We start from the raw sequence: 15,503 nt of genomic DNA, 5'->3' as shown, positions 1-15,503 counted from the left end.
AGCTCCCAACGTTATCTCATTTTTAACTGCTTTCTCCTCATTCTATGGGTCTTCCTCACACAGACAGCCAACTACTCCATGGCTTCTCATCCTTTTGTATTTCCCATGGAGAAGAAATATATTTGCATGGTTTAAAAAATACTCAATTCTTTGTCATCAACATACTCTCATCACTGCCACTTGCATGGCACTAAGGACTTATTCATTCGTTAAAGTGTGAACCTTCTAATTCACTATTGTGTGATTCATGACAAACAATTCACGAATGTGTGAACCAACCTAGACAGCATATTAAAAAGCAGAGACATCACTTTGCTGACAAAGGTCTAGTCAAAACTATGGTTTTTCCAGTAGTCATGTATGGATGTGAGAGTTGGACTATAAAGAAACTGAGTACCAAAGAACTGATGCTTTTGAACTGTGGTATTAGAGATGACTCCTGAGAGGCCGTTGGACTGCAAGGAGATCAAACCAGTCCATCCTAAAGGAAATCAGTTCTGAATATTCATTAGAAAGACTGATGCCGAAGCCAAAACTCCAATACTTTGGCCACCTGATGTGAAGAACTGACTCACTGGAAAAGGCCTGATGCTGGGAAAGATTGAAGGTGGGAGGAGAAGGGGATGACAGAGGATGAGATGGTTGGATGGCATCACCGAATCAATGAACATGAATTTGAGCAAGCTCTGGAAGTTGGTGATGGACAGAGAAGCCTGGTGCTCTGCAGTAGATGGCGTCGCAAAGTGTTGGACATACCTGAGTGACTGAACTGACTGACTGAACCTCCCAATGGTAATGAACCAACCAACTCATGATGGTGAAACTATCGAAGAGCTAGAACGTTGACAACAGATTTAATTTACTTAAATGCTCTTCCCTTTATGTATTTCCATAACTTAATTTTGTCTCTCTTATTTTTGTCAACTTTTATCCTAAATTTACATGCCTAAATAAGAAATTATTTAATTTTAACTATTTAAAAATCCAAGAAAATTATTACAGACTCATAAAATATCTTATTTAATTAATATTAATGTACTGTGTTTCATCCCTGTTCTTATGGGTGCCTTAGTTTTCTTTTCACTGCAGGGTTAAACCTCATTATTGGAGTATATTAAAATTTTAATTTCATTCTTTCTGCAATTTGCATCTTTTTAATATTTATAGTTTTGCTCTATTACATACATTGTTTCCATAAATATACATGCATTTATCTCCTGTTGTGCATGTGCACCAGAGTTCCTCAGAAACAGACATTCTGGGTCATAGCATGTACATATATTCAAATTTATCTAAAAATACCACGCTACTTTCTGCCAGCAACATGTAAAAGACCTTGTTTATTTCATCTATTTATCTTAGTAATGTCTGATTTTAATTAGAGAATCTCTAATCTCTCCCAAAATGGTACAAGAAAATTGAAAAACTTTTCCTCTAGTCATTTTCTCTATATTATATATTGTTATTATCTATATTTTAAATAATTTTCTCTTAAAGATATCTCTTGTATGGTGCTAATTCATAGTGGCAGTACAAGGTACAAATGAAGAGCATAGATTCCCTAGGTTCAAATTCTGGATCTTCTATTTGCCAGCTATGACATTTTAGGCAAGCTGCTTATTCTGCTTTGGCCTGGTTTTTCTGTCTGTTAGTGAGGATATTATACTAACTATCCCATAGATTTGTTATGAGAATTAAACTAATTAATATATGTAAAACACATTAAAGAATTTGCTGTACATAGAAATACATTAGCTGTCACTTTTTTCATATTTGATTTGCTCCTAAATTTTTATCCTCAGATTAGTAATTATTGTTAGTTTTTGAACAATTAATGCTTGATTAGATTTATTCATGCTTGTTAATTTCTTTGCCTACCACTGCTTCTTGCATCCTACAACTTCCTTTATTAACATAGATTTCTAACCTTCTCCTGAATTATGTCTTCTAATCATTTCTTTAATAAGTATGTATGAGTGATAAGTTTTTAAAAATCTGAAAAAAAATTTTTCTTTACTTCTGAATTGTAGTTTAGCTAAGCATAGAATTTTAGGTTGAATATTTTAACTCAGCATTCAGAAGATTCATTGTCTGCTTCCTCTATTACTGCTAATGAGCAGTATTCTAACAGTCTGTTTTTGTTTGCCTGCAGATAACCTGTCTTTTTTCTTTGGCTGGTTAAAAAGGTGTTTTCTTTGATTTAGTGTCTGGTTATTTCAAATCTTATGTGTTTATATATATATATATATATACATATTTAAATATAAGACTCCATGTTTTCTATTAATTGTGGGTTATTTTTAGTCATTATGTCCCCCCTTTCCACAAACTAGTTTATCATATATTTCCTATAACATAACAAAGCATATAGTTGAATAGTGTTAGTAGCTGAGGAAACTGAAACCCAGAAATAAATGCTTTTTCTAACAGCAGAACTAATTTAAAAACATTATTTAACATTAATCAATAAGTGAATAACTTAGTAATCATGATAATGATAATTGTTATCATCACAGAAATGAACTCATTTTTTCTGAGCCAAAAAAAATCCATGATTTAGTTTTATGTTATAAAATGACAAGCCAAAAAGAAAAAGTATTTGAAAGTGAGATTATCCTGAGAAAATAGATCTATTGAATGTTGTAAACAATTTTACTGTTTCTGGTGTCAGCATGCGGAAGTTATCTCGGGGAGAGATTGATTCCAGTGGCAGGTTGTGGGGAGGTTTTATAAGGTCCTAGGAGGGAAGTCCAGGCTTCCCTGGTAGCTCAGGTGGTAAAAATTCTGCCTGTAATGCAGGAGAACCCCAGTTCAGTCCCTGGGTTGGGAAGATTCCCTGGAGATGGCTTGATGGCTCACACAATAAAGAATTTACCTGCAATGCAGGAGACCTGAGTTTAATCCCTGCATTGGGACGATGCCCTGGAGGAGCACATGGCAACCCATTCCAGTATTCTTGCCTGGAGAATCCCCATGGACAGAGGAGGCTGACAGACTACAGTCCATGGGGTCACACAGTCAGATATGACTGAGAGGCTAGGCACGCACTACATGCAGGGGCAGCAGCTCTAAGGTTTGTGTCTGAAGACTCTGGCTAGAGTTTTTTTGATGTTAGCTAATGATATGACTTTAGGCATTCCAATGATTGTCCTCTACAATAAGCTGAATGGTGGTTCCCCAAAGACATATCCATATTCTAATCCCCAGAACCTGTCAATATTACTTATTATGGCAAAAGACATGATTAAGAATTTTGAAGGTAGGAGCTAAGCCTAGATAATCCAGGTGAGCTCTAAATACAGTCACATTAGGGATTAGTATAACTAAGAGGCAGAAGACATTTTGAGACAAGAGGGTAAGGCAGGGTGACTACAGAGTGAGGTAGTCATAAGCCAAGGAATGCCTGGATTCACCAGAAAGAAGAATGAATTTTCCCTTGGGGTCTTCAGAGGGAGAATGGCCCTGGAAGACACGTTGACTTCATAATTGTGAACTTCAGAACTGTGAGAGAATACATTTCTATCATTCTGTCATTTGAAGCCACCAAGTTTGAAGCAATGTGTATGGGAGCCATAGGAAACCAACATATCCCCTCTCTGAGACACTATGTATTAAATATTCTGGGGCTGGGGTTTGGCTATAGGTTGAATGTTTGTGTTTCTCCCCCCCACCCCATTCATATATTGTGACCCTAACCCTCAGTGTGGAGATTGAACCTTATCTTTGGGAGGTGGTTAGGTTATGAGGGTGGACTCCTCATGCATGGATTCATCCACTTATGAGATCCCAGAAAGCTCCCTTGTCTCTTCTGCCATGTGGGGTTACAGAGACAAGACAGCCATGTATGAATCAGGTAGTGGCCCTCACCAGAAGCTAGATCTGATAACACCATCATCTTGGACTTCCCAGCCTCTAGAACCGTGAGAAATAAAAGTTTCCTTAAGCCATCCAGCCTATGTTTTTTGTTATAGTAGCCTGCATGGAGTACTTATTTCTTCTGTATTTTCCAGTGTTTCACCATTACTCCTGGTATTACTGCTGCAGCCTGGCACTGCTGAGCTTAGAGTAGGGGGTACTATCAAATGGGGGGAATCCTCAACCAGGGAGCTTGACAGTAGGTCTGATATGAGGAGACTAGGTTGTTGTATATTGAGGTGTCTCTCACCCACATTCATGCAAGGACAAAAAGGGTTATTCCATTAAGCAGCTATAAGTTGTGTTTAAAAGATCAGCAAAGATGAGCTGATTTTAGAACTAGAAAGGGTAGCATTATAGGTAAGAGGAATGGAACACAGGTCAGTAGAGACATATCTTGTTCTGTAGTTGGTACAAGGTCTTGGCTGCTTTTAATTGACTCAGTCTTGTGTTTGGAGACTGATATATCAGAGTGTACCTGCAAGGCACTTCTCAGATTCTCACAGTTATATCAGAGGAGAAAAAATGTCAGCTTCTTAAACTTGGGAGGTGGATTCATGAGTGTTGTTGCATGGTTTTTGTGTCATATAAATTTTATAAATAATCATATATGTCTTCTGATTATATATTTTAAAAATATTTTCTACTAGCCAAGGAGTTATAATAAAAATTGACAGTAATTACTATTCCTTAACAAAAAATAGTCCTTGCCTTTAAACTGTTCTGTATGTAGCATCGTTTGCACGGTGCTTGACAGCAAGTTTAAATGAATAATGTTGAATAACAATATCCTACATCCTATATCACTGCAGACCCCAGATGTGGATTGACACTTTCACTTCAGTTTCTGATGTTAGATCTCCCTGGCTCACCTCTGCAGTTTAATCTGACTTAAAACGAGCATCATGCAGAACTGTCCGCAAACCATGAGCATGACTTATCTGCCTATGCAAGATAGTTTCATGGAGAGGCTGCACTGATTTTCTCGAAGGGTAGTAATGTATCTTGATCATGACACATGCAGTGAGACACTCTGGAGTAAATGCACATGATTAAATATAACTTTAGTCATCACACAAAGTATGAAATAAAACTAACAAAAACTATAGCATATACATAACCATTCATTTTGACAGCATTGTCAAAAATCTATGTTAAGGGGCTCAGAATGTTTTCAGAGTGAAAAGGATATAAACTACCAAGGCATAAGCCAGGATTTTTGGCACAACCTGTTGAACACTGGCATTTTGCTCTGAGATGTGACTAAGAAGACTTAGTATAGAATTATATGGATTCTGAATATCTTTCATAGGGAAATTTGTGGATTGAGGCATCATTTTGGTGAGACATATCAAACTGTTACTAGAGAAATCAGTTCATCCCATTCTTACTATTCAGATCGTTTCCAGTATCCCCGCTGAGTGATGCTCCACTCTCTCTATGCATTACCCATCTTCACAGTAGAGCTCTCAGCATTCATATTTCCATTAGTGGAGAGCTTGATGCCTCTCCTTTCAGTGAAGTAAGTCCTTTGATACATCATCTCACAGTTTTTGAGAGCCAAGGGCACATCTTAGCTATGTCCTCTGCTTGGGGACTCACAAGGCAGTAAAAGAGGTGTTGTCCAAATGATATTGCTTTCTGGAGCATGGGGTTCCTTTGCAAACTTATATGATTGTTGTCAGAATCAGTTTCTCTTGACTGTGGACGGAGGTTCTTGTTTCCTTACTGATTGCTGGCAGTGACTGTCAGTTAGAGGTCACACAATGATCCTTGCCACAGGTTTTGTCACAGGATGGCAGTTTACTTTCCCAGATATTTTTTTTTTTTTAAGACAGTGCCTCTCAATCATTCTCTTGCCTTTCTTTTTTTCTTTTTTGGTAATACCTTTTAGGTATATATTGAATTTTTAAATTTTGTTCTCCTTGTCTTTTTATTTTGTTCTATCTGTCTTTATCTCTGGTCTTCATTCTGGACAATTTTTTCTTATCTATTTCTCAGGTAACTAATTCTTCCTTAGCTATATTTAATCATTTTCTTTTTGTTAACCCATCCACCAAGTTTTTAATTTAAATGCTCATATTTTCCATTTACAAATATATTCTCCATTTGTTTTAAAAGGATCTATTTTTTATGCACCATCCTTTTTTTTAATTTCCCCTAAATATTTATTTATTTCTTACCTTTAAGTATGCTTGTTAGTTTCTCCTTCCATGATTATACATAATTTTAGACTTAGTTTTAAAGACAAGTAAATGTTAGTCACAAGGTCATTAAATTGTTTCCTACTTTAAAGCCCCAAACTAAAACTATTAAAGTAATAAATTTATCTTAAGTTAATGATTTATTTGAAATTGTATTTTATTTTGTCTAAATAAAAGCAAACTTACTATCTTCTGTATTTTCAAAAGCTCCTCTTTTTCCTAGATTTCCTATCTTGGTTAATGGCAATATTATGTACTCAGTAGCTCAACTAGATATGTTTAAGTCATCCTTAACTCTTTCTCTATATTTCATGTGATGTCCTTTGTTCTCAACCTTTCCTGAATCCTTGCCTGTAAAGATAAAGGACAAGCTCTTCACCATAGCTTAAAATGTCCTTCATAATATGGTCCCAAACATCTTCCTGATTTGTTTTGTTAGCACTTGCATGTCATCTATGACCTCACATGGTAAATATTCTATGGTAAATAAATATACTATTCTGTATATCATCATGCTGTTGAGCATCACTGTCTTTACACTTGCTGTTCTCTTTGATTGAGATAGTTTCCTTTCTTTTCCAAGTAGTGAACTATTGTTTATCCCTTTTTTGACAATTTTTAAAAATTGAAGTATAGTTGATATACAGTATGGGTCTTCCCAGGTGGAACTAGTTGTAAAGAACCCACCTGCCAATGCAGGAGACGTAAGAGGTATGGGTTTGATCCCTGGGTCAGGAAGATCCTCTTGCCTGGAGAATCCCTTGGACAGAGCAACCTGGTGGGCTACAGTCCATGAGATTGTAAAAAATATGGACATGACTGAAACGACTTAGCATGCATGCGTGATGTACAGTGAAAGTTACAAAGGTACAATATAGTGACATAATTTTAAAAGGTTCTACTTCATTTGTAGTTATTATAGATATATTGGCCATATTCCCTGAGTTGTATGATATATCCTTGTAGTTTATTTTGTACGTAATAGTTGTACCTCTTAATCCCCGTATCTCTATATTTCCTCTTCCCCTTCTGTCCATTCTCTAAGATCCAGCCTAAAAAAAATGTATCTTGTGAAGCTTTCCCTAGTGCCTATTCCATTCTGTACTCATATAACACACATAAAGAACATTGTTTAACATTGTATATTAGTTGTTGATATTCTGTTTCTTCCGTTAAACTACAACACCACCATATCTTACTTTATTCACCTCTGTATCTCAACTTATTCATTTAGGGCTTCCCTCATGGCTCAGATGGTAAAGAATCTGCCTGCAATTCAGGAGGCCCAGGTTCGATTCCTAAGTGGGGAAGATCCCCTGGCAAAAGAAGTGGCAATCCATCTAGGGTCCTTGCCTGGAGAATTCCAGGGACAGAGGAGCCTGGTAGGCTACAGTCCATGGGGTCACAAAGAGTGGATGCCATTGAGTGACTTTCAGTTTCATATAGTAGATACTCTATGAGTATTTTTATTAAATGAAAAAAAATGGTAACATTTAAATTAGCCTATGTTGTGTCCAACTATTGCGACCTCATGGATTATAGCCTACTCCTCTGTTTATGGGATTTCCTAGGCAAGAATACTGGATTGGGTTGCCATTTTCTTTTCTGGAGGATCTTTACAACCCAGGGATCAAACCCACGTCTCCTGCATGGGCAGATGGATTCTTTACTACTGAGCCACCAGGAATGCCAATTCTACAAAGTATAGAGTACAATTAAATAGTTAATTTTATTCTATACTCTGACACATTTCACAGAGATAAATCTCTTGAGGAAAATTGTTTGTAAATGAAATTGGAAATTGGACCATAACTCCATATTTTCCAGGTTGCTATATCTCTACTTTTGATAAATTTTCAATCATTCCTATCAGAGTTGTATCTGATCCATGACAAAATAAAAAATAATCTTAAAGCAAATATTTAATGCACTGTGGGGTTTGCTATATTTAAAATGACCCTGCTATGAATCCTTTCATAAACTTCAAAATTATATGAATAATTACCTCAAATTGTAGCTTCAGAACTTTTTAGGCTGTGGGATATAATAGCAAAATGGGCTGCGTTTACTTTTTTTTTTTCAATCAGGACTGACTTGAAACAATTTTCTGCAATGACTGATATATTGAGGACACTGAAACTCTATTCAGTACTTTAGAAATTTCTAACTTTATATCATAGAGTCTTTACTTATTGACAATAGTTTTTTTGTTTCTCACTGTTTTTCTTCTTGAGGGCAACTTATATTAAATTGGATGATTTAAAGTTCAGGTTGAAAAGTTTTGTACTTATGAAATATCTTCTCTTGTTTTACTCTTATATTCTTTCTTTTTCCCCCCTCTCTTTTAATTCTCTTCCAGATTCAATACCAAATATGATGCCATTAAAGGGAGATTTTTTAAAACAATTGTTAGAAAATCAAAGCAGGCAATTATGTTGGAATATTAACTTCTACTGACACTTAAAATGTGAAACACCTATGTGTCTTTGTAGTCATTTGAAGAAAAGAAATACTTGAATATCAAATGAAGGATGATTTAGTACATTTTACATCAATGCAATAAATGTTAATTAGCGGATAATACTTAAAATGACTTCAAAATATGAACACTAACATTAGCTCTTGCAAGCAACAGTAAAAGATGACTCATAAAGTTAATCCTTAGGGTAACTTTTTATGTAAGTTTTTCTATATTTCCTAGCTAAAATTTAATAAAATGATCAAAGAAAAGTCTTTTTGTGAAGGGGTAAACCCTTAGGTTGTTTAGGTTAAAAAAAAATCAAGAAAGTGAACTCATTGCTACTGCTGCTTCTTGTCAAAATTTCATGGAAATGAATATAGTTCTCATATAAATAAACATGAGATGAATTGCAAGGTTCACTGTTCATTTTCTTGCTGTTGGAGGTGCTGTTGTTGTTATTGTTTTGTAGCTGTAAATGATGCTAAAAGAATGCAGATTAGAATATAATGAATTTTATGCCAAGCATTCACAGAAGCAAGCAAACTTTCCTCTGTCATTCTATTTATGGAGGGATTTTTTTGAAGCTATTGATACAGAAAAGTCTATAGAATTCATAATATTTGAATCAATCTGTCAGGCAAAGTCTATGGTTTTGAGTATTAACAGGCTCTAGTTTCTGTATCTGTGTTTATTTTGAGATATTAAAAATTATAAAGAAGGGGTACCTTTTAGGTGAGCTAATACTTGTACTAGATTATATTTAGGGGTATTTGCGTAAGCACAGATCTACTGATGAAATCCCAAGTGACTTATCACTCAGTAAAAATATGCAGTAACAGCTTTTACTCTGAATGCACTGCTTCAATATGTGAAACAAATGAAACAAAATTTATCTTTTTAAATAGGGGAAGGCATTTTTATTTCCACAAAGAAAGAAACCTAAAATACTAAGCTTACTTATCTCAAAAAGGTCTCAAAGCTCCAAACAGCCTTAAGTCAAAAGTGATTGTTCAATACCTAACCATGCCTCTGTGACTGTTCTGTGAAGGGCCAGTAACTTGATCAAATGTTTTGTGCACTCATCTTAGAAACAGAAACTGAAAATTGCTTCAAAGATATTAGTTTTGGATGCTTTAAACCAAGCCACAGACATGCTTTATCTGGTGGCCATAATGTGCCTGAGAGAATATCTGTTTGCATTCAGGGGTATTCTTTAAATGGATTTAAATTTAGTGTATTTGCATATGGAAAAATTGAAGAGGAATGGAAGTAGAGCTCTACACAAATGTCGGTTCAATGCACTGTATAAAGTTATAATAAAACTTTAATATCTATTTTAGGTTTGTTTGTTTTTTCAGTTAATCATATGTAGAGCATTTAGGTGTGAGGCACTACAGGGAAAGGAAACTAGGAAGAATATGGTCCTGCTTTTGAGAAGTTTGTGATCTAGCTGGGAAGAGTCCTGCAGAATTGACTACTTTGCTTGTTGTAAAACAAAGCTGGGCAGATGGTTTATAGGAATACTGGTGGGTTTTGTAATGGCCACCAATTTACCAATCTCATTCGGTTTTTAATATTTGGAAAATCATTAGTCAAAGTACACATGAGATTACTATAACAACCAGCATCTGGTAATCTTAGTTGTGTGGATCTTAACTTACTCTTTTTTAGAAAAAAATTAAGTTTAGTTGATTTATAATATTGTGTTAGTTTTAGGAATGCAGCATAGTAATTCAGCATTTTGCAGATTATGTTCCATTATAGGTTGTTAAAAGATAATGGGTATAATTCCCTGTGCTGTACAGTAAATCCTTGTTGCTTATCTATTTTATGTAGAGCGGTTTGTATTTGTCAAACTCATACCCCTAATTTGTCTCTCCCTCTTTCCCTTTCCCCTTTGATAACCACATTTGTTTTCTGTGTCTGTGGGTCTTTGCTGTTTTGCATATACTTTAATTCATATTATTTTTTAGATTCCACATATAAGTGATGTCATGTTTTTCTTTCTCTGTCTGACTTAGTTCACTAAGCAAAATATTCTCTAAGTCCATCCACATTGCTGCAAATGGCAATGAAATATTTGTCAACACTGCTGGAAGAAAGATCAATGCTATATCTATATTTTTAGATTGATTTTGGTGTAAGTAATGAGATGGCAAAATTTCAAAGAGGCATAAGTGGGTTATGTTACTAAAATGCATTAGAGCAGAGAATATTATTTCTAAAAACTCACTTTTGAATTAAGCACACTCGTTGGTATGTGTTCTTTTTTAAATTAGTAGTTTGAAAACTAATATCCAGCATTTATGTGACCATATGCTACTTTTGAAAGACTGATAAAAAAGCAGAAAACAAATAAGATACAATTGCATGTGTATATATTCTGCAAATGCTTACAAAACTGATTGGATGCCTGATGTTAGTGACTCATGAGTTTGCAACAAGAGAATCTACTTTAGTGTAGCATAAAGACAGTGTAGTATTAGTAGACTAGTTGAGAAGAGTGCTGCAGAACTGACTATTTGTACTGGGCAATGGTGAGGGACAGGGAAACCTGGAGTGCTGCAGTACATGAGGTTGCAAAGAGTCAGACACGGCTTGGTGACTGAACAACGACGACAGTATTATGTGTACATATACTATCCAGGTTTATGTCTATGAACTAGATGTCACGTTATCTGTCATAAGTGACTGGTCATTAATGAGGTTTGAATAACCCAAGAAAGTTTTAATAAACTAAATGAATTCAGTCACCTTAACCAGCATGATATCTAAATGAATAGACAAAATTTCCAGGAGTTGTGTTAATATAAAAGAAGATTCAAATCTCATAGTAATAATATTTGATAATATAGCAAAATGCTTTGAATACAGTGGAAGGAGGTAGGTATCATTTATCTTCTATTCTTGCTTTGATTTTGGCTTGTTTGCAAGAATGGTTTTGGGGTTGAAGCATATTTTATTTACATAGTTGAGGGTTTTTGAGATGAAAAATTTGGTCTGGAAAGAAAATACATGTTTGACGCCAGAACAGCAATAATAAAAAATGAAAAATACCAGTTCTAGTTCATGTTAGTCCTTTATTATTTTAAACACATGTCACTTAAATAAATTGCTTTCTTTTTCTTTAGAGATAATTATTGAATGTTCCTAGAGTATCTTATTTGTTGAGTTTATTTGCTCTATAACATTATTTATTATTGAAAATGTTTTGAAATCAACTTATTATGGTCTGTAAACTTCCTGCCTTGTCATATCAGAAGCAACTATACTGGTTAAAAAATATTTTAGCATGCATATACATTTGAATGATTCATTATGAAGTAATGTGAAATTTTAATTTTATACAGTTAATATCATAATGCCTTAAAATCATCTTTGAATTATAGGATGAAAAGAAATGCTTTTATATTTTCTTACAAAGACTCTGAAGTTTAGCTTTTCACATTTAAATCATGAACTCATGCAAACTGTGTGTGGAAAACCATCACCGCAAACTGAAGGCAATCTCATTTCCCCAGTGATTGAAATGCCACCTCTCTCATTTGTTGTTTCCATTTATATATGGATCTGCTTCTGGACTCTCTAGTTCATTCCATTAAACAATTTGGTTTTCTCTTAACTTATATCACATTGTCCTAATTCATCTAACATTATAATAAGCTTTATTTTTGCTGAGAGCAAGCCTGCCTTCCTTTTTCTTTGAGTGTTCTAGGTATATTTGGCTCTTTGCTTTTCTATGAACACTTTAGTACTGACCTCAAAATTTGCAACAAATCCTATGGTGATTTTTATTGAGATTGAATTGAATCTTTGTGTCAGTTGGGAGAGAATTGATATTTTTAAAATGCCTGTGCATTCACACACTGTATGTTTTCATCAGTTTATCATCTGTCATGTTTTCTGTACTTATTTAATTTTTTCTCTGTGAGTCATGAAACAATGTTTGTTAGATATATTCTAGGAACCTTACAGTATTTGCTACTGTTGTGTTATTTTTACATTTTATAAAATGTTATGTTTACAAGCAAGGCTCTTTCTTGTTTGTTCATGGGATATAAGAATGATTTTTTAATATTAATCTTATAACCAACATTGTGACTCTTTTCTCATTAATTCCTACAAATTTTAGACAGTTTTTTTTTTTAAGTTTTCTTGGTTAAATTATCTATGACTAATGAATTTTGCCTCTTTCTTTCAAATCCTAGCTACTCATTCGTTTTCAAGCCTGATGCTGCCAGCTAGATATTCTCACTAAATGTTGAACTAAAGCAGTTGAATCTTTGTCAAATGTCTGACTTTGAAAGAGATGCCTCTTAAATTCCACTCTTAACAATAACATTTGCAATATGCTTTTGTTAGACTTAACAGGTTAAGTTCATTTTTTTGTTGTTGTTGCTAACAGTTTTTATCCTGAATGAGTGTCTATTTTTTTCTCAAATGCTGTTTTTCTGCATTGATATGATCATGTTTTTCCTTTTCTATTATTTTATTTATAATGTTCAATCATTCTTGAATTTGGGATAAATCTAAATTGTTCTTAGTAGATTACAGAGCTTATCCAGTGTTTGATTTGGACTGTTAGTATTTTGTCCAGAATTATCATCTCTGTGTTTATAAATAATTTTTTTAAAAGAATATTTACTGAATCTCTATATCAAGGAGAAACTTCCAGACCAGTATACTGGTCTCACTAATTTGGGCAGTAAGCACCCCTCCTTTTCCATAATATAGAAGACTTTTATCTTTGACAAAGGAGGCAAGAATATACAGTGGAGTAAAGACAATCTCTTTAACAAGTGGTGCTGGGAAAACTGGTCAACCACTTGTAAAAGAATGAAACTAGATCACTTTCTAACACCACACAAAAAAATAAACTCAAAATGGATTAAGGATCTAAACGTAAGACCAGAAACTATAAAACTCCTAGAGGAGAATATAGGCAAAACACTCTCCGACATAAATCACAGCAGGATCCTCTATGATCCACCTCCCAGAATACTGGGAATAAAAGCAAAAATAAACAAATGGGATCTAATTAAAATTAAAAGTTTCTGCACAACAAAGGAAAATATAAGCAAGGTGAAAAGACAGCCTTCTGAATGGGAGAAAATAATAGCAAATGAAGCAACTGACAAACAACTAATCTCAAAAATATACAAGCAACTTATGCAACTCAATTCCAGAAAAATAAACAACCCAATCAAAAAATGGGCCAAAGAACTAAATAGACATTTCTCCAAAGAAGACATACGGATGGCTAACAAACACATGAAAAGATGCTCAACATCACTCATTATTAGAGAAATGCAAATCAAAACCACAATGAGGTACCACTTCACACCAGTCAGAATGGCTGCGATCCAAAAATCTGCAAGCAATAAATGCTGGAGAGGGTGTGGAGAAAAGGGAACCCTCCTACACTGTTGGTGGGAATGCAAACTAGTACAGCCACTTTGGAGAACAGTGTGGAGATTCCTTAAAAAATTGCAAATAGAACTACCTTATGACCCAGCAATCCCACTGCTGGGCATACACACCGAGGAAACCAGAATAGAAAGAGACACATGTACCCCAATGTTCATCGCAGCACTGTTTATAATAGCCAGGACATGGAAACAACCTAGATGTCCATCAGCAGATGAATGGATAAGAAAGCTGTGGTACATATACACAATGGAGTATTACTCAGCCATTAAAAAGAATACATTTGAATCAGTTCTGATGAGATGGATGAAACTGGAGCCAATTATACAGAGTGAAGTAAGCCAGAAAGAAAAACACCAATACAGTATACTAACACATATATATATGGAATTTAGAAAGATGGCAATGACAACCCTGTATGCAAGACAGCAAAAAAGACACAGATGTGTATAGTGGACTTTTGGACTCAGAGGGAGAGGGAGAGGGTGGGATGATTTGGGAGAATGGCATTGTAACATGTATACTATCATGTAAGAATCGAATCGCCAGTCTATGTCCGACGCAGGATACAGCATGCTTGGCGCTGGTGCACGGTGATGACCCAGAGAGACATTATGGGGAGGAAGGTGGGAGGGGGGTTCATGTTTGGGAATGCATGTACACCCGTGGTGGATTCATGTCAATGTATGGCAAAACCAATATAGTATTGTAAAGTAAAATAAAGTAAAAATAAAAATAATAATAAAAAAGATCAGATAGATTTAGAATGCATATTAGAAACCATATTAGAACTTGCATGGTAAATCACCCAGACCTGGAATTTTTTCTTTTTAGTTATTAATCAATTTTTATGATAATTCTAGACTTTGTACTTCATCTTAAGCGTTTTCAGTTCTTGGACATCCTTCTGATTGGTTAGTGGTGAAGTAACTGGGTGATGTTTCAGGAATCTGTCATCAACCTTCTGTGCCAGCCTCTCAGATCTACATGCTCGTAGTCAGCAGTTAACTTCTTCCAGCTGATGAGAATTTTAGTCTGCAAAACAACTCAAGGATATGGCTCAGGATATTATCTATAGCCTTTGAAGAGGAACTAAAGGCCCTTGATTTGTTTTATGGCTAAATTATTATTATTTTGTCTTGCTTGACTGTTTTCCTTTATTTCTATGTTTACTCATTTCTGTGATTAAATTATTTGCTCTTTATAACTTGGAAAAGGCCTAGGAAGTTAAAAATTTTCTAGAAACAAGAGGCAGGGGACACAGGAGGGTTGTGTCCTTGGGAAGATCTCCACAGGGTCCTGCTCAGTTTCACTGACTCTAGTTAGAATTTATTGGATCTTTTCATTCCATCCTCCCTGTCCAGATAAACCTCATTACCTTGGAGATATTGCAGGTTCACCTCTGGACCACCACAATAAAGTGAGTCACATAATTTTTTTGGTTTTCCAAAAGTAGTCTATTAAATGTATGAGAGCATTATATCTTTAAAAAGCCA

General features: G+C 34.9%; 1 long non-coding RNA gene across 10 annotated transcripts in view; it reads left to right on the top strand.

Annotated features, from left to right (window-relative positions):
• Window positions 1-15,503, top strand: part of LOC138419530 (uncharacterized) — a 639,926-nt gene that overhangs the window by 253,898 nt on the left and 370,525 nt on the right. The window lies entirely within an intron of this gene.

This window comes from Ovis canadensis, chromosome 1 (genome assembly GCF_042477335.2).
Source record: "Ovis canadensis isolate MfBH-ARS-UI-01 breed Bighorn chromosome 1, ARS-UI_OviCan_v2, whole genome shotgun sequence".
Taxonomy (NCBI): domain Eukaryota; kingdom Metazoa; phylum Chordata; class Mammalia; order Artiodactyla; family Bovidae; genus Ovis; species Ovis canadensis.
The sequence above is the reverse complement of the archived record's forward strand: the minus strand, read 5'-3'. Positions and strand labels throughout refer to the sequence as shown.